The following is a 25,197-nucleotide window of genomic DNA, read 5'->3' on the forward strand; positions in this document are numbered from 1 at the left end:
TCGACGTACGCAAGCAATGGTTAAATACGTGGCACAAGATGGAACTCAAAATATAAATGTTATCTTTAACTGTCACGGACGGCTATTTTTGGCGACACCGCGTCACGGCAATTAACGGGCGCCGTACTCCCCGACTGACCGTGAGAAACGGCGGCGCATAAAAGGGATCCGAGAAGGGCAAAATGGGGTGCTCTCCTTAGAACGTCGCCGCCGACGGTTAATCCTTTTGTAACTGTGGCGACGTCTGCAAGGTCGTAGAAGGCCGCGGTATACCCCGAACAAAGATTAGACTACGAGACGCCCGGCTGAGAGCTAAATGGTTGACCGTTCCCACGGGGAAAAGCGTGGGAAACGCTCTGGTGGCCAAGCCGTATGACAACAACCCGACAGGTTGTCACTCTCGCTAGTTGAGGGGCCCTCTCCCAATTAAAAAGGGGTGGGGTCAAAATATTTTTGGGGCGGAGTTTCCCATAAATTAAACGCGCATGATTGGACCCAGGTAGAGGTCTCTTGTCCCCAAGGAAGAGAGCGAGGAGACACGAGGGGGATTTAAGCGCAGGTATTTGCCCTGCTAGGCAGACTAGTCGCTGACCAAGATGGTGTAGAAACAGATCAACAAGCATCTCTTCTAAAAGTTTTTAGTGTGGCTCTGTATCGGCTGGCCACCTAAACTTAGCCGTTCGTCTAGTTGTGACGCGATATTAACGTCTGCAACGTAGACATCGGGACTTCGCCTCGAGTTAGCTCAACCTGCTCGAAGTCACCTGCAAGCACTAGCCTCCCGGAGCCACCAGCGTTGCAACACCGCCGACATCGCAGTCGTGCCAGAATTCTCTTCGACTTCTCGCTTCCGATCGTCGGGGACACAACGCTGCCGGTCATCACACGTATGCCTTCACCTGTTTATATCTTCGAACTTTCTCCTCCATCGTTCTATTCTTGTTAGTTTATGTAGTTTGTAATAGTTCTCTCTCGTAAGCTGATTTATTGTTCCTGTTATATATTTCTTTAGTTGTATCAAGTGTCGATGTATTTTGTTAGTTGTATTGAAGTGTTGTATTAGATCCCGTGTGCTGCAATATCCCTAGAGTAAAGTTGTTCTGTTTTCTCACGTCTCTGATCTCTTCACTGTCTCTGCTTGCGTGCGGAGCGAACCAACCTGCTGTCATTCCCGTCGCCGACTTCGCGCTGGCGACGCTTGAGTGGCAGCTTGTAACAAAACTGGCGTCCGCGAGACAGGACGTTCCGTACAAGAGTAAGACAGTGAGGGGTGAACGAGAACCGTGCGGACAGCGTGGTGATAGAGCCGCAGAGTTGAAGCAGTTGCATCCTGCAATGATTGCGCTGTTTTTATAGTGGCATCATAGTGACAGTTGCGGTATGGAGTGTATGAATTTTGATAAGTGGATCGCGTACGGTAAACAGTTAGGCCTTGAGGGCGCCGAACTGAGACAATGGGTTAAGGAACAGCAGGAACAGGCGCAAGCCAGAGAAGAGCGGGCACGGGCCCGGGAGAAAAGGGAAAAAGAAATGGAGAGAGAACGAGAAGCGGCAATGGAAGGGCCCTTTTGAAGTCCGGGAAAAGAAAGGTGAAGCTGACTACGTCGTAGACACGGCTGGCGGCAGAAAAATCTTCCACGCCAACTTACTAAAAAGATACGAGGAGAGGGACAGCCCATCCACCAAGGTGTCCAACGTGACATCTGGCGTTGTGGAATCGAGCGAGCACGAGAATATTCCAACCCCTGACTGGCTAAAAATAGAAGGGGAAGAAGACGTGAAGCTCTCCGACAAACTGGACGCTCAGCAGATCGGACAGCTGCAAATAATTGTCAGGGAACACGCTCGTATTTTCTTGGATGTCCCGGGCAAAACTGACTGGGTCCACTGCAACCTCGAACTCACCATGAGTAAACCCGTCCACGTGAAACAATACCCTCTTCCTTTTGCAACGCGGGAAGGTGTAGAGAAAGAGGTGCGGGAGATGTAGAAGCTCGGAATCATTGAGAAATCAGAGTCCCCTTATAATTCGCCAGTCATTTTGGTAAAGAAACCCGACGGGACAAATCGACTGTGTATCGATTTTCGACGCCTGAACAACGTTCTGGTGGCCGACTCCGAACCTATGACACGAACTGACGCGGTGTTTGCTACAGTGGGAAAGAAGAAGTATTTCTCGAAGCTCGACTTCGTGAAGGGCTATTGGCAGATCCCGCTGACCGAAGAGTCCAAAGCGAAGACGGCCTTCTCGACGACATCGGGACTATATCAGTTCCGCTTCATGCCATTCGGCATCAAGACAGCGCCTGCTGTATTTGCTAAGTTGATGCGGAAGGTTGCAGAAGGTATACTCGGTGTGGACCACTACTACGATGATGTACTGGTAGCCACCGAGACATGGGAAGAGCACCTGAGGTCCCTGGGACTGCTTTTTGAGCGCATACAGAGGGCCGGGCTGTGCGCCCCAGTTAATGCGAACTTGGGGTAGAAGAAATCGATTTCTTGGGACACCGAGTTGGCAGGGGCAGATTGCAACCACTGGAGAAAACACTCAACAAGATCGAAGCTGCACCACGTCCTTCAACCAAGCGACAAGTGCGCGCCTTCCTCGGTTTGACCGGGTAATATCGGGAATTTATCCCGAATTACGCAGAAGTCAGCGCTCCCCTTACAGATTTAACTCGGAAGGGCGAAGCTAACTCGGTGAAATGGACAACAGCCCACGAGGAGGCTTTTAGAAGTCTCAAACAACATGTCTCGACGGAGCCGATACTACGGCTACCAGATTTGCACCAACCATTCGTACTTCGAACGGACGCATCGGACACAAGTCTCGGAGCCGTGCTCATGCAGGCCCACGAAGGCAAGCTCCCCCCCACAGCTTATTCCAGCCGAAAGCTGCTTCCACGGGAGGCTTCCTATAGTACCATCGAACGGGAATGTCTCGCGTTGGTATGGGGAATTCAGAAATTCTTCATGTACTTATATGGAGTACATTTTTGTGTCCAGACAGACCACCAGCCTCTGAGTTATATCCAACAGGCGAAACAGCTGAACGCTCGAGTACTTCGATGGAGTTTACTACTCCAAAAGTACCAGTTCACCATTACGCATATTAAGGGTAGCGAAAACGTGGGAGCCGATTACTTGAGCCGGATATAGTTCTTGAGGTCTATGAGCATGTTGTTTTTTTTCTCCTTCCGTCGGTTGTGTTCTGTTTGTATGTACGTATTTCATTGTATAAGAAGTGTATTTTGAGTTATTTTCTTGTTGCTTGGTGCATTGGTTGTTTTTACTTGCTGTAATGCACATTGAAGGATTGCACTACAGTAGAGGAGCGCACCTGTTCCGTTTTGTTTCGTAGTATGCATTCGTGCAGTGTATTCTGTATTGATGGCTGCCGTACACGGCTATTTCCTCTTCTTGTTTGTATGGCGCATTGATATTGTTGCGCGTAAATGAAGCTGGTACCCTGACAATTGTTTGCTTTTCCTTTTGTTGTTACTTTGGTGCACTCTGCCTATGTATGTTGTGTATGAGAGGGACAGTCCTCATTCCTCCCTTGTTGGTGGTGTTTTGTTCCTTGTTGTCGAAAAAATTCCTCTCCGTGTGAACAAATGTTATGAATAACATTCTGAAAGTGGGGGGCAATGTCACGGACGGCTATTTTTGATGACATCGCGTCACGGCAATTAACGGGCGCCGTACTCCCCGACTGACCGTGAGAAACGGCGGCGCATGAAAGGGATCCGAGAAGGGCAAAATGGGGTGCTCTCCTTAGAACGTCGCCGCCGACGGTTAATCCTTTTGTAACTGCGGCAACGTCTGCAAGGTCGTAGAAGGCCACGGTATACCCCGAACAAGGATTAGACTATGAGACGCCCGGCTGAGAGCTAAATGGTTGACCGTTCCCACGGGGAAAAGCGTGGGAAACGCTCTGGTGGCCAAGCCGTATGACAACAACTCGACAGGTTGTCACTCTCGCTAGTTGAAAGCCCTCTCCCAATTAAAAAGGGGTGGGGTCAAAATATTTTTGGGGCGGAGTTTCCCATCAATTAAACGCGCATGATTGGACCCAGGTAGAGGTCTCTTGTCCCCAAGGAAGAGAGCGAGGAGACACGAGGGGGATTTAAGCGCAGGTATTTGCCCTGCTAGGCAGACTAGTCGCTGACCAAGATGGTGTAGAAACAGATCAACAAGCATCTCTTCTAAAAGTTTTTAGTGTGGCTCTGTATCGGCTGGCCACCTAAACTTAGCCGTTCGTCTAGTTGTGACGCGATATTAACGTCTGCAACGTAGACATCGGGACTTCGCCTCGAGTTAGCTCAACCTGCTCGAAGTCACCTGCAAGCACTAGCCTCCCGGAGCCACCAGCGTTGCAACACCGCCGACATCGCAGTCGTGCCAGAATTCTCTTCGACTTCTCGCTTCCGATCGTCGGGGACACAACGCTGCCGGTCATCACACGTATGCCTTCACCTGTTTATATCTTCGAACTTTCTCCTCCGTCGTTCTATTCTTGTTAGTTTATGTAGTTTGTAATAGTTCTCTCTCGTAAGCTGATTTATTGTTTCTGCTATATATTTCTTTAGTTGTATCAAGTGTCGATGTATTTTGTTAGTTGTATTGAAGTGTTGTATTAGATCCCGTGTGCTGCAATATCCCTTGAGTAAAGTTGTTCTGTTTTCTCACGTCTCTGATCTCTTCACTGTCTCTGCTTGCGTGCGGAACGAACCAACCTGCTGTCATTCCCGTCGCCGACTTCGCGCTGGCGACGCTTGAGTGGCAGCTTGTAACATTAACTAAGCGAGCAGTAATACCATCTATTCCACTGGCTTTGTTAGTGCTTATATTGGCAACAGTGTCATGAATTTCATCCTCACTGATGTAGTGAAAACAAACGTATTTGTTAAGGAGGTTGAAAAACATTTCATTTCTTTACGAGAGAATTTTTCGGCTAAGGTAGAGCCAATTACAGTAAAGAATAGATTAAATTTATCAAGTATACGTGCATCGACTACGTCAGGGGATACCAGCAACTTCTTTTACAATTTGCCATGTTTTCTTTGAATCGCCTTGTGCTTGGAAAATGAGTCGAGAATAATAGACCTTTTTTGTTGCCTCATAAGATTCGTGGATTGATTTCTTAACAGTTTGAATTGACCTAAATAATATTTATTTTCTTTGTGCTGTCTCCACTTGTGGTACCAGAAGTCTTTGTTCTTCAGTAATGCAAGGATCTCTGTTGTCATTCAAGGAGCTAGCGGGGTGTTATATGAGCGTGCGGACACGTTTGAACGACTGCAATCAATGACATGGCGAAGGGCTTTTGTTATGTTCTCTAATTAAATGTTGGCTTCATCGTCATACAATGTTTCAAATTCTATGGAGAGAATGTGATTCCGTAACAAATTGTAATTGATTTTGCTTGTATTGCTGAAAAATAGTGCCTTCTTGTTTGGAGTTTTCTTTACGGAAACAAAGGTAGAAAGGTGATCTGCTATCGGTTCATTATAAACACCAGCATTCACTTTCGATGATACGTTAGTTAAGATGTGATCAATCGTTACCGACGTACTGGTTACTGCCGTAGGGGTACGTATGAGATTAAGAAAATTGAATGAACTAAGCAATTGTGCGTAATGAGTGTAACTTGTGTTTGCGGTGTCTATGCTCATATCCCCTAGGATGACTGCTCGGTTCTGGTACTTAGTTGAAAGACAGAAAAAAATTTCTTCCATCCTATCGAAGAAATGCGCTGCATTGGAATTTGGTGGCCGGTAAACCACGCCAATTATGCCAAATCAGTGGAGTCTGATAAAAAGTGCTTCTAAATGAGGAGAGCTGTGGTTCAGGAAGAATATACCTGTATCTGCGCAGCCTTTTTTTACAAAAAAGCGCCACTCCACCACCACGTGAACATGAGTCTCGCTGATGTGATATGTTTTCGTATCCGGGAATGTTGACGTTCTCTCCTTTCTTTAACATGTTTCTGTATAGTTGCTAGCACATCAAAGTGGTTTGTATGTTTAGACAAGAAAGCAAGAAGCAAACTTAGGTTTTGCCTTGTGCTGCGGATATTGCAGTGGAATATGTTAGTGTATGTCTTATCTATGAGCTGATCTACTTGAGCTATCGTGACAGCCATTTCTCTGAAAATTATTGTGGCAGGTGATCAAGAAGAGCAGCTACACTTGTTTCGCGAGATCATCCACGCATGTAACGTGAACAACTTTCGAGTTTTGAGACTTCCTAGCAAGGATTTTTCCTTCGGAAACCCAGACGAATCTCCAGTTCTTATCTTTCTTTCTCTGTATAGCCTTACCTAATAGAACCTTATTTTCAAGACACAGATGTTCGTTCACGAACACAGGTTGAGTTGTACTGAAACCAAGAGTCGACGTCTTAAGCCTGTTCTTTCTTGCTGACTTTACTATTGGATCACGTTTGAAGCGAAACAAGAACTTAAAAACAATATTTGGAACATTGTTTGCCTTCGTCGGCACTCTGTGAACAACATCAATATCTTTGGCGCTGACCTCAACACGAAAACAGTCGGCAATTTTTTCCACAATCTCCATTAGCTTTCCTTCTCAACATAGGGAATGCCTTTCAGTTCAATGTTGTTCCGTCTCGAGTATTGCTGTAGATCTATCAACTGTTTTCTTGTATCTCTTAATTCTTTTTTAATTTCCATATTTTCTTTCTGACACTCGATGCTTCGATTTCTTGCCTCATTCAGTTCCTTACGCAGCGACTTTATTTCAGTCTTTAGTTCGTCAAAGCTGTCACTAGCGAAGCTTACAGATGCCCTGATGAATGTCAATTCTGCCTTGATAGCATTGTATAATGAATCAGTAGTGGTCACGTCTGTTTTGATAGCAGAGAGAACGTCAAGAAGCTTCGTGTTCATCTCCTGCATCGTCTTCCCTATTTCCTTTACAGTACTTGGTGGTTTTTCACCTAAGGCACTGGCAAAATCCGTCAGGACATCCATTTTTCTTTTTCGGCTCACAATTTGTTCACAAATAGAAACAACAAAATGACAGGGTCATTAAACAAATGCAAGTTCAGGGCGGATCGGTAGCCGTGAGTGCATAGGATTTATGCTAAGTTACACAAATGACCAGACTCCTACTTGCAATGTGTAGAATACACGATCAGTCAGTCCAACCAACTTCGGCTACCCGATCCGCTCTGAATGTCTATCCGGAGTTGCCTCTTTATATATCCGATGGGGGCGTGCCCAACGGTCTGCAGTGTCACTGTCGACGCCTCGTGATCCGAAGCAGTCGGCACTTGCAGAAACAGAGGCACAGCTGCGCTTGCGCGTAGTGCACTTGATGATTCTGCGTTGCCGCAGAATGACGAGCCAGGCAATCCGATGCTTGTGGTTTTTGTTCCTGCGATGTGTAGAATACACGGTTAGTCAGTCCAAGTAACGTCGGCTGCCAGATTCACTCTGAAACACCTTCAGTACATACCAATGCTGACGATGACGACATTGATGACTATTTAGTTTCTGTCTCGTCCGACTTCCCAGATACCAGGAGCTTCAAACGTGAGCAACAGTGCAACCCTACCCTGAAACAATATACAATATACATACAATAGCATACAATATGCATACTTCTTTCTGTAGTTGATGCAACCAGTCTTCACATAACAGAATGGTCTCGCACAAAAATATGTAAAACTGCACTTGTTTGGCTCACTTATTTTTAGTGTCCTGCCCCAACATGCAGTTTAGCCAAGATGAATAAAAAAAACAAATAGCCGAAATTTCTACACTGCTTACTCATCATATTAGGTAGTACCTGCAGTGAGCTTGGTGACACTGCTCTACACACTATATAGGCTAAATTACGTGCTCTTCTGTTGAAATTGAAATTGAACTATATTCGAAATGGAAATACAAGTGATAAATAGCACTCGTTTACTAAACATACTGAAGGAGGTCTCAAAGCTGCAAGACTGTGAGTGAGACGTCCTAAATAATCATTCATCAGAGTTACAACGCAATAGTAAACAATGGTAGGGATACAAAAATGAGAATATATAAATGTGCAGATAAGTATGAAATAGCGAATAATGAATATATACGAAATATGTAGATAAGTACATTGAAACTAATAAGAAGTGCAATAATGTCGTAGGCCCGTGTGCTCAGATTTGGGTGCACGTTAAAGAACCCCAGGTGGTCAAAATTTCCGGAGCCCTCCACTACGGCGTCTCTCATAATCCTATGGTGGTTTTGGGACGTTAAACCCCACAAATCAATCAAGAAGTGCAATAACAATCACTCAGTGTATTATCAAGCATCATCACGGTGAGGAAAATAAATTGGGGTATATAAAATACAGACAAGCACGATGTATACAAAAAATGCAGATAAGCACAAAAGAAGAAAAAATGCAACAACATATTATTTATAATAGTAAGCACTAAGAATTGAGCAAGTGCGAACGCAAGCCTTTTTTAGACATTACAAGGAATCTACTTTTCACCTTCAAAGGTAAAGAATTTCGCAAGAATACCGGCGAAACTTTTACAGTCAATTTGCCATAATTGTTCTAGTGTTGGGGTAAAAAGAAGTTACTAGCCTTTGCGAAACGAGTATATGATACCTGAGGAAACTGACTTGAGCGTAGTAAAGGAATGGGAAGTCTTCCATTCATGCATTAGTAGATAAGAATGCCGAGAAAATATTTGGACAGCTTCTGAACTGATAAAATTCCATGTGTACAGGGTAAGGATGATGCATTGGACATGAAGATACTGAACGTTATTATTTTCAATGCTTGGTTTTGAAGATGTTGGATGGGTGATAAATGAGTGGCATATGTGTTTCCCTATGATGAAGTACAATAGCTTATGTTGCTGTGAAAGAAAGCGTAGTACTGTGACAGCAATATCTCAAAACGAAAGAAGGGGCGAACTTTTAGCAAGATTCGAATGGCATATACGGCTTTACGCGTAAGCACAGGTTAGTGCAAAATATCTTGATGCATGATGTTTCAAGACTATGTATGCATCCCTTGGGCTTTTGCCAAGCCCTGCCTGGTTGTGACCAAGTTGTGTGGGTGTGGATTGCATAATTTTCCTGTTATTAATTATGAAGGGTGATGCAGGAGAAAACCCAGGGCCTAATGGCATTTTCCACAGAATATCCTAAATACTGTCACATAAATTAAGGATTTACGAAAATCTCAACTTCAATTTAGAATGTAGTGTCTAAACACACCATTATTTCATCCAGAATACACTTGCATCACTTAAAAGCTGTAGAGAATAGGCTCAAAAGTGGGACGCAATAGTGATTATGGTTCAAGAACAAGTTGCGAAACTGGAAGACAAATGGACGGCTTGGAAAACAGAAGCCCTCGTAACAGCATTGTGCTATGTGGTACCTCAAGAAATTCCTACATTGGGAAGGATAGGTGTAGCTATTTGTTGAAAACAAACGTAATAACCTTCTATCGTGTCCATCACGCTGGAAAAAATTAACTAGGCAGGACTGACCCATCGTACTGCAGTGTGATAATTTTGCCTCCCCCCCCCCCCAAATTACGGTTTTGCGTAACTGCTCAAAGCCACCAGTGTGTCATTATCAGAGGATTTTCCTTTCACAGTTCGTGAATTGTGTAGGATATTGTGGTAGTCCTCAAAACAACGCAATAAGGCTGTGATAAGGTTGTCCACCACGTTTGATTAGTGGCTACCATGCTTGGCTGCTGACCTACCGTTCGTGGGCTCGATCTCAGCCGCGGTGGTCACATTTAAGCGGAGGCGAAATAGTAGAGGCACATGTTCTGTGCAATGTCAGTGCTGGTTAAAGAATGCCAGATGTTTGAAATTTTCGGAGCCCTACTCTACGGCCATCTCGCAATCATATCGTGGTTTTGGGACGTAGTACTCCAAATATTATTAGTATTGTGATAAGGTTTTGCTTCCTTGGTGTAAACTAAAGATAAAGTACACGCTGTTTTCAAAGGATGAACTTGTGCAAAATAAAACAGCTCTCAAATGGCCCGTTGGAAGATGACTGGCCACAAGGGCCGTAGTTTAAATGAAAATGTCATGAAAATGTATCGTTATTTTCTTCATTATCTTTCAATGCCAAAATTTCACCAAAATCAATGCCAAAGAACAAAAGGGATTAGCTAGAGATGATTACGTTGGCTATCTTAAATACCAACACGTGACTTCATCCCGGTGTACAAGATTCTGAAATGATTCCAAAAAGTTAGAGCCTAACCCACAACGATGCTCGTAACTGTAGAGGACGTGCAGCCATCCCTATAAGGGATAGTCTAACGTTGCAAGAAAAGCAAGGTGTACCGAACCACGAGTCTTTGGTACGCTGTCACACTTGAAGCAATACCTTCATCGAAAGGTGGATCATACAGACGACCTGGAGCACCCAAAACCTTCCTTATAGAACTGCACAACTACTTTCTCAAAATAATGTATGATTGGATGATGTAAGAACTTGTTGGTCACTTGAACTTTACCGCAGTAGAGTGTGATAACCTAATCATCAGCTATAGGGAAGCAAACAGGCGCGAACTACTTTTGGATACCATGCTAGACTTTTTCATATCTTAACATGTAAGACAAGCAAAGTACCATGCGTTCGAAGGCGTGTTTCTGATATCCTGAACCTTCCTTTGATTTCTAGTTTAATAGGCAGTGAACTTGAGGTGGAACATATAATCTCCTACCAATAAATGGTACTTACTCAGCTTCAATTTTATTTACCAGAAAAACAATTTCGAGGGACACCTGGGCAAAACAAGCTGCCTCACCAACTTCATGAACGCCGAGGATTAACGTACAGGGCAATTGCATATACGTGACACTTGTCACTAAGTGAGTTTAACATAGCATTCACATTGAAATTCATAGCGTTCACTTTCGAAGGCTATAATAGAAAATGTTTGCAGAGCCAGTTACTCTACATACCTCTTTCAAAAAGGCATTAAGTATTTCACCTGATCAAGAGGATTTTTTCTCACATGATTGAAATGGTTAAACACTCCTGTGTCATAGTCATGCCATGTAAAATCATGGTTTCGAATTCACCAAACGAGAGGTGCGTCATTTGTTGGGTGTGAAGACTGCTGCCAGGTGTTTCTTCTGTTTGATCTGTTTCATACTTATGTTTCATCAGACGTTAAGCAATTGTTTATCCACCCTGAAGGTAGATGTTTCTGGCGATGTTGTTTCTCTGATTTGCTGCATACCTTCAGCTCAAGGTTGCAAAAGGTCTGGTCAATGATGTTCAGCATAATATATACTTGGTGTCGTTTTAATTGACAATTCAACAATAAATACAGCACACAAGCAGTGCATTCTGAGGTCAGCATGGATTCACAGCACCATTAAAAGCTAGCTTTTCTTGCACAAGCGGCGCAAGCAACAAGAAAATGCACGAGCGGTATCGCTCAGGGCAGTGCGAAGGAAGTGAAACGTAGCAACCGACTTGGGATAGTGCACGCTCAGTATGATGGCGTGAGGAACAAAAAAGCGTGGGAGAGACGCCTAGTGTGTAGCCAGCCAGAAGGTTACCATGTAAACAAATTGCAAATTAAGCGCCATGTGCGACTACTAAGGGACATTGTGCAACACTTTTTGTGAGGCAGAATTGCCCCCAAGTTGTGGTTTTCTTGACTAGTGAGACAGCGATTAGAGGACACGAATAAAAATGGTGGGAGAATCAAGGGAACATGCTAGCGATGCTCCACATCCAAGGTTTTCAAAAGGTTAAGACTCTATAACTTTATAATTGATATCATAATTTATAACTTTAAGAGTTTATAATTTAAAGGACTTCATAGTTAGAAGAGTATATTCCAATTGAAGAGAGTATCCAGCTGATATGAACTGAAATTGACATGTGCCCATGCAAGTCAAATTAAATTTGTGGGCAAGTTTAACTTTAAATTGAATTGTGTTCCAGATTTTCGCACCAGTGACCTGAATTAACCGTTCGCCATATACATTCCTACAATTGGAAAGTAAAGTGGCAGTATTGTCTGCAACTGCCCCCATTGTTTACTGCAGCTGTCATGCTTAGTGAGAAAGAAGGCTCAGTGTTTGAGCAATTCATGCCGGAATACAGATAGTGATCGTACAACCTGGCATAAAGTCGTGCAAGTGCTTGAATATTCTTCACGAAAACCCTTTTTTTTCAGGCCGTATGTTAGGTAACGAATCAAGCTAATTGCTTGGAAGCAGAGTAAATTTGCATAAGACATCACTTCGTGCGAACTGCTTAATAAGTGTATGGTTAAAAGCTTCCCACTCGTTACGAAGGGCCAAACCATAATTCACTATAACCATCATCATCGACCATCATCATCAACATAGTGTGTAAGCTACGTAGACACCTTACAGATGTACACTGGGTGCTTTGTTAATATTGTTTATTATTTATTTATTACATACTACTGACCTGTTTACCAGCTCTCAAGCAGGAATGGGCATCCAGAAATGTTTACTACAAAAACATAATTGACATCACGCAGCATATTGACAGTGGCTGCAATTCAACACTTTTGTATCAGTTTACAAAAAACTAAAGAAAAACATTACAACAATGGCATAGCTTTGCGGACTCAAACGTACTAAAAAATGGGAGCACTGCGTAACTCCGGGGTGCATGACTGTACAAAAAAAACTGTTAGTGGTTATTGAGAGCATGTAGAAATAAATCAACTGTTGGACACTGTACAGCATCGGGTGATAGGCAATTCCACTCACGGCTAGTCCTTGGAAAAAATGAAAACCTGAATGTGTCTGTGCGGTTTACGTAATTTAAAACTTTCTTTGAATGATGTGAGTGCACAGCATTATCACTTATTTGTCTAATGTGCACTTTTTCGTTGATACCAATTTTGTCGTGGAAAATGAGGTAAAAAAGCTTCAGCCTCTCCATTCTTCTTCTCTCTTGTAGTTTTTCGAGATCCGCTTTAATTAGTAGAAGTGAAGGGGAAGTACGCCAACTATAACAATTAAAAACGAATTGGACAGATTTTCTTTGGACCATTTGTAATTTTTTAATATTGGACTCAGTAAAGGGATCCCACACTGCAGCTCCATATTCTAATACTGGTCTAATGAAAGTTTTGTACGCGAGAAGTTTGATGTGTGATGTGGCATTCACAAGCCTCCTTCGCAAATAGCCAAGATTTTTCATTGCCTTTCTTTCAATATATTCTATGTGTTCATTCCGTTTTAAGATTGATGTGAGCATGAGTCCTAAATATTTGTGTTTAGTGACTTCGGATAACGCATGGTCATTGACGTGATAGGTAAACAGAAGCGGCTGTTTCTTACGCGTAATTCGCATTGCTACTATTTTTTATAATTATTGTCATCTGCCAATTTTCACACCACGTTTGTAGCGTTGCTAGTGCAGTATTTGAAGATTCTTGATCACTGTAACTATAAATTTCCTGATATAATATATAATTGTCCGCGAAAAGCTTTATTTTTACGGGCAAGTTTAGCACACTATCATTAATAAATAACAGAAAAAACAACGGCCCCAAAATTGAGCCTGTGTCACACAGGTCCCGTTATTTAGGGAGGCGATCGCCGGGCTAATTCCAAGGGACGAAGTATCGGCCCCCCGAACCGCACCACGAAAGCGTGGACAATTTAGAAGTGGTCCTTTTTGGCGCGCCAGCGGACGCCGGCTGTGGCCCAAAGAACAAGTCAGAGCCGAGAGTTGATAAACAAACAAAATTATATTCTCAATAATGGCAGATCGAAAACAATACACAAGAATGCACACTCCACAATGGTTGAGTACAATATGTCACCAATCAACCAACGTACTACACAGTACAATCAGCCACACTCAAAACAACGGGTGCAGACAACAATTCACACTACAATGCAGTCGCATGCATTTAACAACCAAGACACTTAAAGACTAAAGAGATAGAAAACCTATTCAGTCCAAAGTCCTTGGAACCAAAGTCTAGATGATACTCTTCCGAGAATCACTCACTCAAAGTCCAGCGTTGTTGTCGTTCCGCAGCCCTCGAAGTTTCTCTTCCAGGAAACCTCGCCGAAGTTTCTCTTCCAGGAAACCTCCCGTCTTCAATAGGCCACTCTCCAAGCTTCAAACTTCTTCGCCGGAACATGTCGGCTCCACACACGCAGCTGTCGCCACGCGTCTTCGCTCGATAGCGGTAAACACACTCTCTTGCCTGTAGCTCGAGCCTTCACCCCTCAGGTGGAAATCCTCTTCATCTCCTGCTTCGTCCCTACGGACAAAACCTTCGCCGACTACACGGCGGAATCCCTACGCACTCTGGCGCTACTTCCGTCTTCTCCTGCTCTCTCGTCTCGGCCGCTCGATTAAATACCTTCCGCGCCACATTCTAGAAAGTTCTCGTCATTTCGTCGGCGCGATACGCAGCGAAGGCTGGGGGAGAGGCGCGAAACTGTACGGGGGCCGTCCCCGACAGATGAGTCAACCCGGCATACACGCCCCGTTCCTTCTGGAAAAATCGAGTGCTTGCTCTGCCGCCGTTGTGGGGTGAGGAGGTTCGTCGGCGAAGCCACGCTTCTGCGGGGAGAGCGCGCGCCCGGGGAGCCTTGGATGTTTGTTTTCTTTTTTTTTCTTTTGACCTCGCGGCGTTTCTCCCGCCCGTTATCGTAAGAATTTGGCGGCGCGCCCATTTTTAGCGCTCGTTTTGTGACACTGCCCCCCACTTTAAGAATATTATCTCATAATATTCAAAACCACACAAACGAGCGCGAAAAGTCACCACACACTCTCACAGACTGTAACACAATCCGTCGCTCATGACACTTCACATTCACAATATATCACTCAATACTATTGGACATTACATTCAATCTCACACACATGAAATATAACCGCAGGTACATGAGTACAACGCTTCATCACACATTCCAAACAATACAAACGTACAAAGTTCTGCCTTTACAACAATTATACAACACTACACATCACAGCACAAACACTTCGCCACTTGTGACACAGGATAACACAACATTAACACAACATATGGCACTCAGCACTGCCAAACACAATCCGATTCTACCTCAGCACCTATCCTGTGTATTTCGAGCTGCGCTTGCGTCCTTTCTTGCGGTGCTCGCTCGATCTCTTCTTGTTTTTGCTTGTTCTTTTTCGGCGAGCCTTTTCCAACGGCGGTATCTGAGGCAGCGTCTCAGCCATCGTTGTCACTTCCGACCCTGCTAACGGGTCATGACGTGCGACGGGTCCTGTCTGTTTATTTACCAGCTTGTTCATGTCTCTACATTTGGCCCGGCTGGCCCACTCCGTCTCCTTTGCACTGTCGGTCGGTGGAGGTCGTGCCGACGTAAGTCCAGTAGCCCGGCTCGTGAACTCGTTCAACACGATCATCTTATCATTCATAGTCCCTTGCACCGCGGCTTCACCTTGGGCTCAAGTGGGATCCGTCACGGGTTGCTCCTCCACTGTATCTCGCGGTCGTTGGGTTGGCGAGGGCTCTATCTTAAGGTCTTCTCCCAAACATTCCGGATCATTCGGTCCTCGCGCCCCGTCGATGTTTCCGATGACAAGGTCGTAAAGGGGGGTCGTCATACATAGAGCCGTAACCTTCCCGCTGAAGTATGGGGTTTCAACCTCAATCTCTGCTTCGGGAAGCATCCGAACTGTATGGTCAATTAAGCAAACCGGTTTCGTTTTGCCGGTTAACTCGCTTTCCCCTGCCAAGTTTCTCCGCACGATAACAGTGGAGCTGCCGGTATCTCTTAACACCGCAATCTTTTTGCCCGCAACTTTTCCAGGCAGCGTTGGCATTCCTTTCGTAACACCGGTTGGCTGTTTTGACATTACAGCAGCCACAATAGGAATTTTCTCCCCATTCTTCAACTCTACGAATCCATCGGTGACGGCATTATTATCAGATTTCGGTGCCGCTTGCACACAAGATACCTGGTGAGTTTGACTCACTCCGTTCCGACAAGCGTCTGCTTTGTGCCCAGTCTGACCACACTTGAAACATTTTACTGCCGTAGGGCTCGTAAAGATCGTTCGACAGTTTTTCGCGCGATGACCCACTCGGTTGCACAGAAAACATCGCGGAATGCTCTCTGGTGCACGCTTCTTTTCTTCGGGAGCCAATTTCTTCGACTCCTCGGGACAATCCTTCTTGACCTTGGCCAAATTACTGCCACCTTGTGCTTCCAAGAATTGATCAGCCAATTCAAGCATTCCTTCAAGTGACTCAGCCTTCCTCTCTTTCAAGTACAGCGACAGGCTCGGGTGGCAACTAGTAAGAAATTGTTCTCTAATTAGGAGCTCTCTAAGCTCATCGTACTCCTGCGCTGTCCCTGAAAGTTTAATCCATCTGTCGAAATAATGGCTAAGTCGGGCGGCATACTGCGTAGCCGTCTCACCATCAGCTGGCTTTCCTGTCCGAAATCTGTCCCGGAATCCTTCCACAGTGAATCTAAATCGCTTCAGCAAAGCAGCTTTCACCTTTGCATAGTTGGCTGCATCGGTCGGCGTCAGCCTACCGTACACACTGAGCGCTTCACCACTCAAGCAAGTACTCAAAGCAGTTGCCCATTGATGTTCCGGCCAATTCTGGCTCTTCGCAATCGTCTCGAATCAGTGAAGGTACGCGTCAAGGTCGTCCTTCCTTTCATCAAACGCCACGAGCAGCTTGCTTGGGTTCAAGCGGAAGCCATGATCTTCCCGTTCGCTGCTTTCAACTCTAGGTTGGACGGGAGTTTCACTTCGCTGTTGCAACCGGAGCCGCTCGAGTTCCATCTCGTGCTGCCGCTGCCGTTCCCTTTCCTCTCTTTCTTCTTTCAACTGTCGCTCCTTTGCCTCTCTTTCTTCTCTCGCCCTCTCAGCGGCCAGCTTTTCTCTCTCCAGCTCCAACTTCAACTGCTGCTCTCTTTCTTCTTTCAGCTGTCGCTCTTTTGCCTCTCTTTCTTCTCTCGCCATTTCAGCGGCCAGCCCTTCTCTCTCCAACTCAGCTGCTTTTTTTTCTTTGGCTCTCTCAGCTGCCAACCTCTCTCGCTCCACCGCCTCTTTCTCCTTCTGGCTTACCCACTTCCGTAGTTCGGCGCCAGAAAGACCCATCTTCTCACCAAGAGCGACTAACTTTTCGAGATCCATGGTGTCTCGCAACTCGCAAATAAAACCTTGCCGCGTGCAAAAAGTATCTGCCTAAATCAGTCTATCGGAACACTCCACTGCACTCGTTAACGAGAACACTGCACAACACAAAAAACGTTCCGATAGCACTATCAACAACTCGAGGCTCTTTCTCACTACTTTGGACACACTGTGCACCAAAAGGTCCTGTGTCGCGGACGCCAGATTAATTGTCACACCGGTCCCGTTAATTCGGGAGGCGATCGCCAGGCTAATTCCAAGGGCCGAAGTATCGGCCCCCCGAACCGCACCACGAAAGCGTGGACAATTTAGAAGTGGTCCTTTTTGGCACGCCAGCGGACGCCGGCTGTGGCCCAAAGAACAAGTCAGAGCCGAGAGTTGATAAACAAACAAAATTATATTCTCAATAATGGCAAATCGAAAACAATAAACAAGAATGCACACTCCACAATAGTTGAGTACAATATGTCACCAATCAACCAACGTACTACACAGTACAATCAGCCACACTCAAAACAACAGGTACAGACAACAATTCACACTACAATGCAGTCGCATGCATTTAACAACCAAGACACTTAAAGACTAAAGAGATAGAAAACCTATTCAGTCCAAAGTCCTTGGAACCAAAGTCTAGATGATACTCTTCCGAGAATCACTCACTCAAAGTCCAGCGTTGTTGTCGTTCCGCAGCCCTCGAAGTTTCTCTTCCAGGAAACCTCGCCGAAGTTTCTCTTCCAGGAAACCTCCCGTCTTCAATAGGCCACTCTCCAAGCTTCAAACTTCTTCGCCGGAACATGTCGGCTCCACACACGCAGCTGTCGCCACGCGTCTTCGCTCGATAGCGGTAAACACACTCTCTTGCCTGTAGCTCGAGCCTTCACCCCTCAGGTGGAAATCCTCTTCATCTCCTGCTTCGTCCCTACGGACAAAACCTTCGCCGACTACACGGCGGAATCTCTACGCACTCTGGCGCTACTTCCGTCTTCTTCTGCTCTCTCGTGTCGTCCCGGCTGCTCGATTAAATACCTTCCGCGCCACATTCTAGAAAGTTCTCGTCATTTCGTCGGCGCGATACGCAGCGAAGGCTGGGGGAGAGGCGCGAGACTGTACGGGGGCCGCCCCCGACAGATGAGTCAACCCGGCATACACGCCCCGTTCCTTCTGGAAAAATCGAGTGCTTGCTCGGCCGCCGTTGTGGGGTGAGGAGGTTCGTCGGCGAAGCCACGCTTCTGCGGGGGAGAGCGCGCGCCCGGGGAGCCTTGGATGTTTGTTTTCTTTTTTTTCTTTTGACCTCGCGGCGTTTCTTCCGCCCGTTATCACAAGAATTTGGCGGCGCGCCCATTTTTAGCGCTCGTTCTGTGACCCCCTGGAGGCACACCCGATTTCACGGGGGCGGAACTCGAGGTGACACCATCAATGACAACACATTGGCTCCTCATTGAAAGATAAGCATTTATCCATGCAAGTCATTTCTCATTTTTCAGAATAGGTTTGAGCTTAATTATTAATTTCTGGTGACTCACACGATCGAAAGCTTTCTCAAAATCCAATAATATAACATCTACTTGACCATTCTTATCGATCGCTGCTGCTAGGTCATGAAACGTCTCAATAAGCTCGGTAACCGTAGAATAACCTTTGCGAAAGCCGTGCTGAACAGGCGTTGATTATGCAAAATGATGGCGATAGGTCTAGTGGGTAACCTAGCTAGTGTATTTGCACTAGGCACCCCATGAGTTTACTGGGGGCTCTTTAGAAGAACACTCCTCCAGCTTATGCTCTAATTGTGCTCCGTCTTCAACACAAACCTGACATCTTTTGTCTACTTGTTTATGCGCAAATGATTTTTTTTCATCGTGATTTTTTCAAACCGATTTTAAATTTTGTGATATCAACAAAAAGTACCAATTGAAAGAGACCTCTCAAAAGCTTAGATGTTGCTTATATTACCATGGCTCACTCCTGCCATTATCTCTGAACTGATTACACAGTTGGTTTGAACCTGCTGCTGTTTATTGAACCGATCCAGATGTTTACAGTTTGATTAAGGAATGAATAGTCTGGCATTTATTTTAACTCTAGTTCAATACCTGCTGTGGGTGTTGCCCCACGAAATTTTCCCAACTGCAAGTTGTGATGTGTGCCACTTTGCTTGGACGAGTTTACTTGTTAATATAATTAAGTGAGAAGAAAAAAGTTTTTTTTTAGTTCAGTGGGTTTGAAGTTACTTCCAGCAGTGATGCGAAAATATAATTTTGCTCTTGTGTAAAGATGCTCAAAGAGAATACCTTACAATCTTTTTGCTGCTGTGAATGCTTAGAAAGAACCTGCAGTCTGCAGTTTTCTTTTGATTGACTTTGTATTGTACCTATTTTCTCCTTCAGAAGAGAGCCAGGAGACTTCACTGGAAATTCTAATTAACATTCGATTGCAGAACAAACCGTAACTTGGCAACAAGGCCGCCCCCTCCACTCCCCCCTCCCCGCCACAAGTTTTTTTACGCTGTTTCTCCTATTGCAATCAATAATGATGTTGTGACGGGCAACAGGTGTCGTTTTAATGGAATAAATGCAGTTCTATTGTACCTACAGCAAATAACATTGTTCAAAATGTAGCTTATTTCAGGACTCATTTAGGTTGCTTCGTGCAACACCCATCATAAATCACAACCAGAATACTACGAGTTGAACTGGTCCCACCCACGAAATTGTCATAGTTAATTAGCAACCACAGCGGACACACTACTGCAATAAGGTCATGGGATTTACCAAAAGATAAAGTACACGCAACAGGAACGCGAAAATACAGTAGCTCACCTTATAGTTGCTGAAAAATAAGTTTTGTCTGTTGCGACATACAACTATGTACAATATCTATTGAGACTTAGGACAACTTATAAACACAATTTTTCTAGTAAATTTATGCATGTATGTGAATATTGCAGTATACATTAGACCTATGAAAGCTTTGTTGCAATATTAAAATGTGTGAAGCCTAATGCTTAATAGTTTACCTGGTAAGGGCTCCTAAGAAAAGTAAGAAGCCAAGGATTATTTGGAATATCTCTAAATATATTTCACAAGAAATGCTTTCATGTTTTATAGTTTTTAGGAAAAAGGACTTGATCGGAGTTTTAGCACTGAATCAACAGAGATACGACTAAGTGCTTAAACTGAACTGAAGATGTGTAGGTGTAGGTTAGACTAAATGCTACTAGTTTGCAGTTATTGCAAGCACAAAGTCAAACTATGTGACAAGTAGTGCTGACTGGGCGAGTTGGTGCATGATAAACTTATATGACTTTAGCGCAGCTCAGTTTGAGCGTAAAGGAAAGGTACTATAGAGGCGAGAAGGTGAAAAAATAGCGCTCACACTGTCATCTGTTTTTTCTCCTTCTTGACTGTATAGTTTATTTCCTTCGCGGTCAATCTGAGCTGCGCTAAAGCCATGTCATTTTAAGATATGCTACATGCAAGCACGAACACATGATATATGTACAGACAAGTTTGCATGTCTGCTTTTTTTCTGGTGCTGTGAATCGTTTCAGTTGTTAGTTAGAATTTGTGGTACCTTTATTTCTCTCTGGTTTTGATTTTTGATGTGTACATGCTCTGTCTTATGACTATTTTCTCTTGTGTTCATGTTTGCATGCCCTGTCTCTTAAGATATACAAACTAGCTTAGCTTTGTTATTGTAGTGCTCATGTCGACTTGTCTCTCCTGAAATATTATCGTCCTATTCACTACTGGAAACATAAATACACGAAGTCTGGAGACATTCTTAATGCGTACTGATTGTCCGTCATGCAATGACAATTATAGAGCACTTTGTTATCTGTGGTAAAAGACACAAAATCGTTTTAAAAAGCCTGACAGGAGTAACGCATATTTCGACCTCCCCTCATATACCGATGTCTCTTAAGTACACCGGTTAGGGCCAAGTAATGCAAATGCATCTTATTTAATTCAATGGAGAGCTAACCTGACCTGTTAATCATACCGGTTCATTTTGTTCAAAATTTGTTAACATTTTTTTTCAGAAATGGTACTATGACGTCCATATATCTTATTGCCTACTTTAGAAAGAGATGCTTATTTTTTAATACCAAACTGCAATAGCTTACTGAAGCACCTTCAATGATCTTTTCATCTGTATCAAGAAGCTGTTATACGTTGTACTTTTATAAACAAAACAGCACCTATTGAAGTATTGAGCCTTTAGCAAACAATATCGTACGAGGAATCTACCCTGTGGTGTAATAAGCTAGTCTGATATAAAAAGGCACAATATGCAATTTGTTAGGAACTATATTATGGGGAAAATAGCAGGAAGGTTACATGTGAAACATTACCCCAACATTCTTGCATGGATCACACAATTTCTTACTAACCACTCTCAGGTCGTCTCCGTTAAAAATACCTGTTTTATCTCCCTCCCAGTAACATCCGGCATCCCCCAAAGATCTGTACTCGCACCCCTCTTGTTCCTAATATATATTGTGGTGAAGCCTTCAAACAGTGGGTCGTCTTCTCCAGCGCCTTCTAGTGGGTTGCCCTTTTTAGCAAAAAGAAGAGCAGCTCGTGCAGAGAGTCGGTACCCGCATTGACTGTCGCTGTCAAGCATCGTCGACAAGTGTCCGCCAATAAACGTCTCAACAATTTGGTGGAGAGTGCTGTGCCCTTCTAACACCTTCGGTTAGCATTTGATGCCCCTGGAGCTTCGATCCCGCACCGTGCCTTCTACCATGCACCAAGACGCCGCACAGCAAACGCTTACTCCTGCGCCGACGCCATGTTCCGGTGTCCCCCGCATCCGCGACCCTCCTCTCTTCACCGGCGCGGATGGCACCGACGTCGAGGACTGGCTTGCTATGTACGAACGCGTCAGCATCCCCATTCATTGGGACGAGGCAGGTAAACTCGGCAACCTGGTTTTCTACCTCGCGGGTGTGGCCGGCATGTGGTACAGCAACCACGCATCCGATTTCCCCACTTGGTCCGCTTTTAAAACCGCCGTCGTCGACGTGTTCGGCCGTCCTGCCGTTCGTAAGCTCCAAGCCGAACAGCGGTTACGTGAACGAGCACAACAGACCGGTGAGTCCTTCACAAGCTACATAGAGGACATCCTTGACTTGTGCAAGAAAGTGGACGCGAGCATGTAAGAGGCCGACAGAATTACGCATGTTCTAAAAGGCATCGCCGACGATGCCTTCACCATTCCTGGCCAAGAACCCTCGCACTGTGGCAGAGATCATTACACTTTGCCAAAGTTACGAGGAGCTGCGACGGCAGCGCTCGATGACCCGTCGACCACCCTCACGTGACGCTGATCTCTCGGCCTTGTCAACAATTCCTGACCACACCACCTTGCTTGCTGAAATCAAGTCATTCGTGCGTGAGGAAGTTCCCTGCCAAGTCTCTTTACTGGCCTTTGCTTCCACGTAACGTGCTGAACAGTCGTCAAGCACACTTCTGCCTCCCCTCCGTCGAGCCATTCAGCAGGAAATCGCGGAGGTCGTTCCAGAATATCACCAGCTGCCTCCAGTATCTACACCACTCAGTTACGCCCAAGTTGTCGCCAGGCCACCCCCACCGATTCCTGTGACTGGCCCCCTTGGTTACACCGAAACCGGCGCCAGACCCCAGGCCTTCGGAGAAACTGTGTCGCCTACATATACCGACGTCATCCACGTGCCCCGTGTGCCACCCACTATGCAGTTATATCAGCAGCCGGCTCGCCCATCGCGTTCTTCGACATGGATGGGACCCGCGAACCGATGGCGCACTGCGGACAATCGCCACATCTGCTTTGCTTGTGGTTGCGTCAGGTCACGTAGCACGCTACTGCAATCGTGTGCAGCGACCGCAGGTCGCCTCCAATTTTCCCAGCCAATCGAGCCGCTTTTATGACCAACCGCCACCTACATCACCGTCATCCCGCCCCGCTCCATCTACCCACCATTCACATTCTCCGCGACGTCGCTCACTGTCGCTGATGTGGCCACGTCCACTAGAGGGTGACCAGGAAAACTAGTCGTTGCAGTCCACGAGGCAAGGGCTGCGACGCTGTCGAACTGCGGAAGCCCTCAGGAAAGACCATCGAACGTGATAGACGTGCTTGTGGATGGTGTTCGTGCATCTGCCCTTGTAGATACTGGAGCCGCCGTATCCGTCATGGACGCAAAGCTTAGCCGATTACTGCGCAAAGAGACCACGCCACTTTCCAGGCTCTCCCTCCGTACAGCCAGCGCCCAAAGCATTCACCCTACAGCGATGTGTACAGCCCGCCTTATGATTCAGGACGTGATGTATGCCGTCGAATTTATCATAATTCCTTCATGCTCTCACGACGTCATCCTAGGATGGGATTTTCTTTCCCGCCACGACGCCATCATTCATTGCGCACCAGCAGAAATAGAGCTGACACCATTCTCTTCTTTGACGCCGGCCGACAGTCCATCTGCTGCAAGCAAGTTACTCGTCAAGGACGACACGCAAGTGCCTGCAAACTCGTCCGCAGCGGTGTCGGTCTACTGTGCAAGTCTTTCCGACACCGCTGCACTCCTCTCACCATCTCATCGTGTTTTCACCAGAAAAGGTTTGCTGGTTCCTTTCGCGACCATGCAAGTAACTCGCGTCAGCACCACTATTTTTGTTCTGAACTCATCCCCGTACAGTGTTACGTTGGTGCGAGGGGAATGTCTCGGCAGCGTGGAACCCATCGAGGACGCACAAGTCATGGATCAACCTGATGACACGCACTGCCGAAGTTCCAATACGCTTAGTGCTGTTTCTACATCTGTTTCATCATCCGCTGATGTATTCGGTCCTTCCATTGCCGACAACCTTACGCCGGTCCAGCGCTCCCAGCTTCTGGCCCTGTTGGAAGAATTCCGCTCTTCTTTCGATGTCGCTCAACCTTTTCTCGGCCGCACATCCACTGTTACGCATCGCATTGACACAGGCGCACAACCACCACTACGGCAACGTCCATATCGCGTATCTCCCACAGAACGCCATGTAATCAACGAGCAAGTGGACGACATGCTACGCCGCGATGTTATTCGACCCTCTAACAGCCCCTGGGCGTCTCCTGTCGTTCTCGTCGCGAAGAAGGACGGTTCTGTGTGGTTCTGTGTGGACTACCGACGTCTCAACAAGATCACTCGTAAGGACGTGTACCCACTACCACGTGTGGATGACGCGATTGACAGCCTGCAAGGAGCCGAATTCTTTTCATCTCTAGATTTGCGCTCAGGGTACTGGCAAGTACCTATGGCTGAGGGCGCTCGACCGAAGACCGCTTTCGTCACTCCCGACGGCTTGTACGAATTCAACGTCATGCTGTTTGGGCTGTGCAATGCGCCCGCCACCTTTGAGCGCATGATGGATATCGTTCTGCGTGACCTGAAATGGCACACGTGCCTGTGCTACCTCGATGACGTCGTCGTTTTCGCTCCGGACTTCTCCACGCACCTTCAACGCCTGCGGCATGTTTTAACGCGTCTGAGTGACGCCAGTCTGCAACTGAACCTAAAGAAGTGCCGATTTGCAGCTCGGCAGCTGACAATACTCGGCTACGTCGTCTTTAAGGACGGAATTCTGCCTGATCCAGCCAAGCTTCAGGCCGTGACCGAGTTCCCCAAGCTGAGATCCTTCAAGGAACTGCGCAGTTTCGTAGGACTGTGTTCCTACTTTCGGCGCTTCATTCGAAACTTCGCGACTATCATATCGCCGCTGACGAAGCTTCTCGGAAGTAACGGGCCTCTCCATTCGTGGTCATCACAGTGCGACGACGCTTTCACAACACTTCGTCGTTTGTTGACGTCGCCTCCCATACTCCGCCACTACGACCCTACGGCCCCTACAGAGGTACACACGGATGCCAGTGGTGTCGGCCTCGGCGCTGTCCTTCCGCAGCGCAAACCAGGGTTCCCGGAATATGTCGTGGCGTACGCAAGCCGTACGCTTACTAAAGCCGAGACTAATTACACAGTCACCGAGAAAGAATGTTTGGCAATCGTCTGGGCCCTT

The sequence above is a fragment of the Rhipicephalus microplus genome, chromosome 2, assembly GCF_043290135.1.
Source record: "Rhipicephalus microplus isolate Deutch F79 chromosome 2, USDA_Rmic, whole genome shotgun sequence".
Taxonomy (NCBI): Eukaryota; Metazoa; Arthropoda; class Arachnida; order Ixodida; family Ixodidae; genus Rhipicephalus; species Rhipicephalus microplus.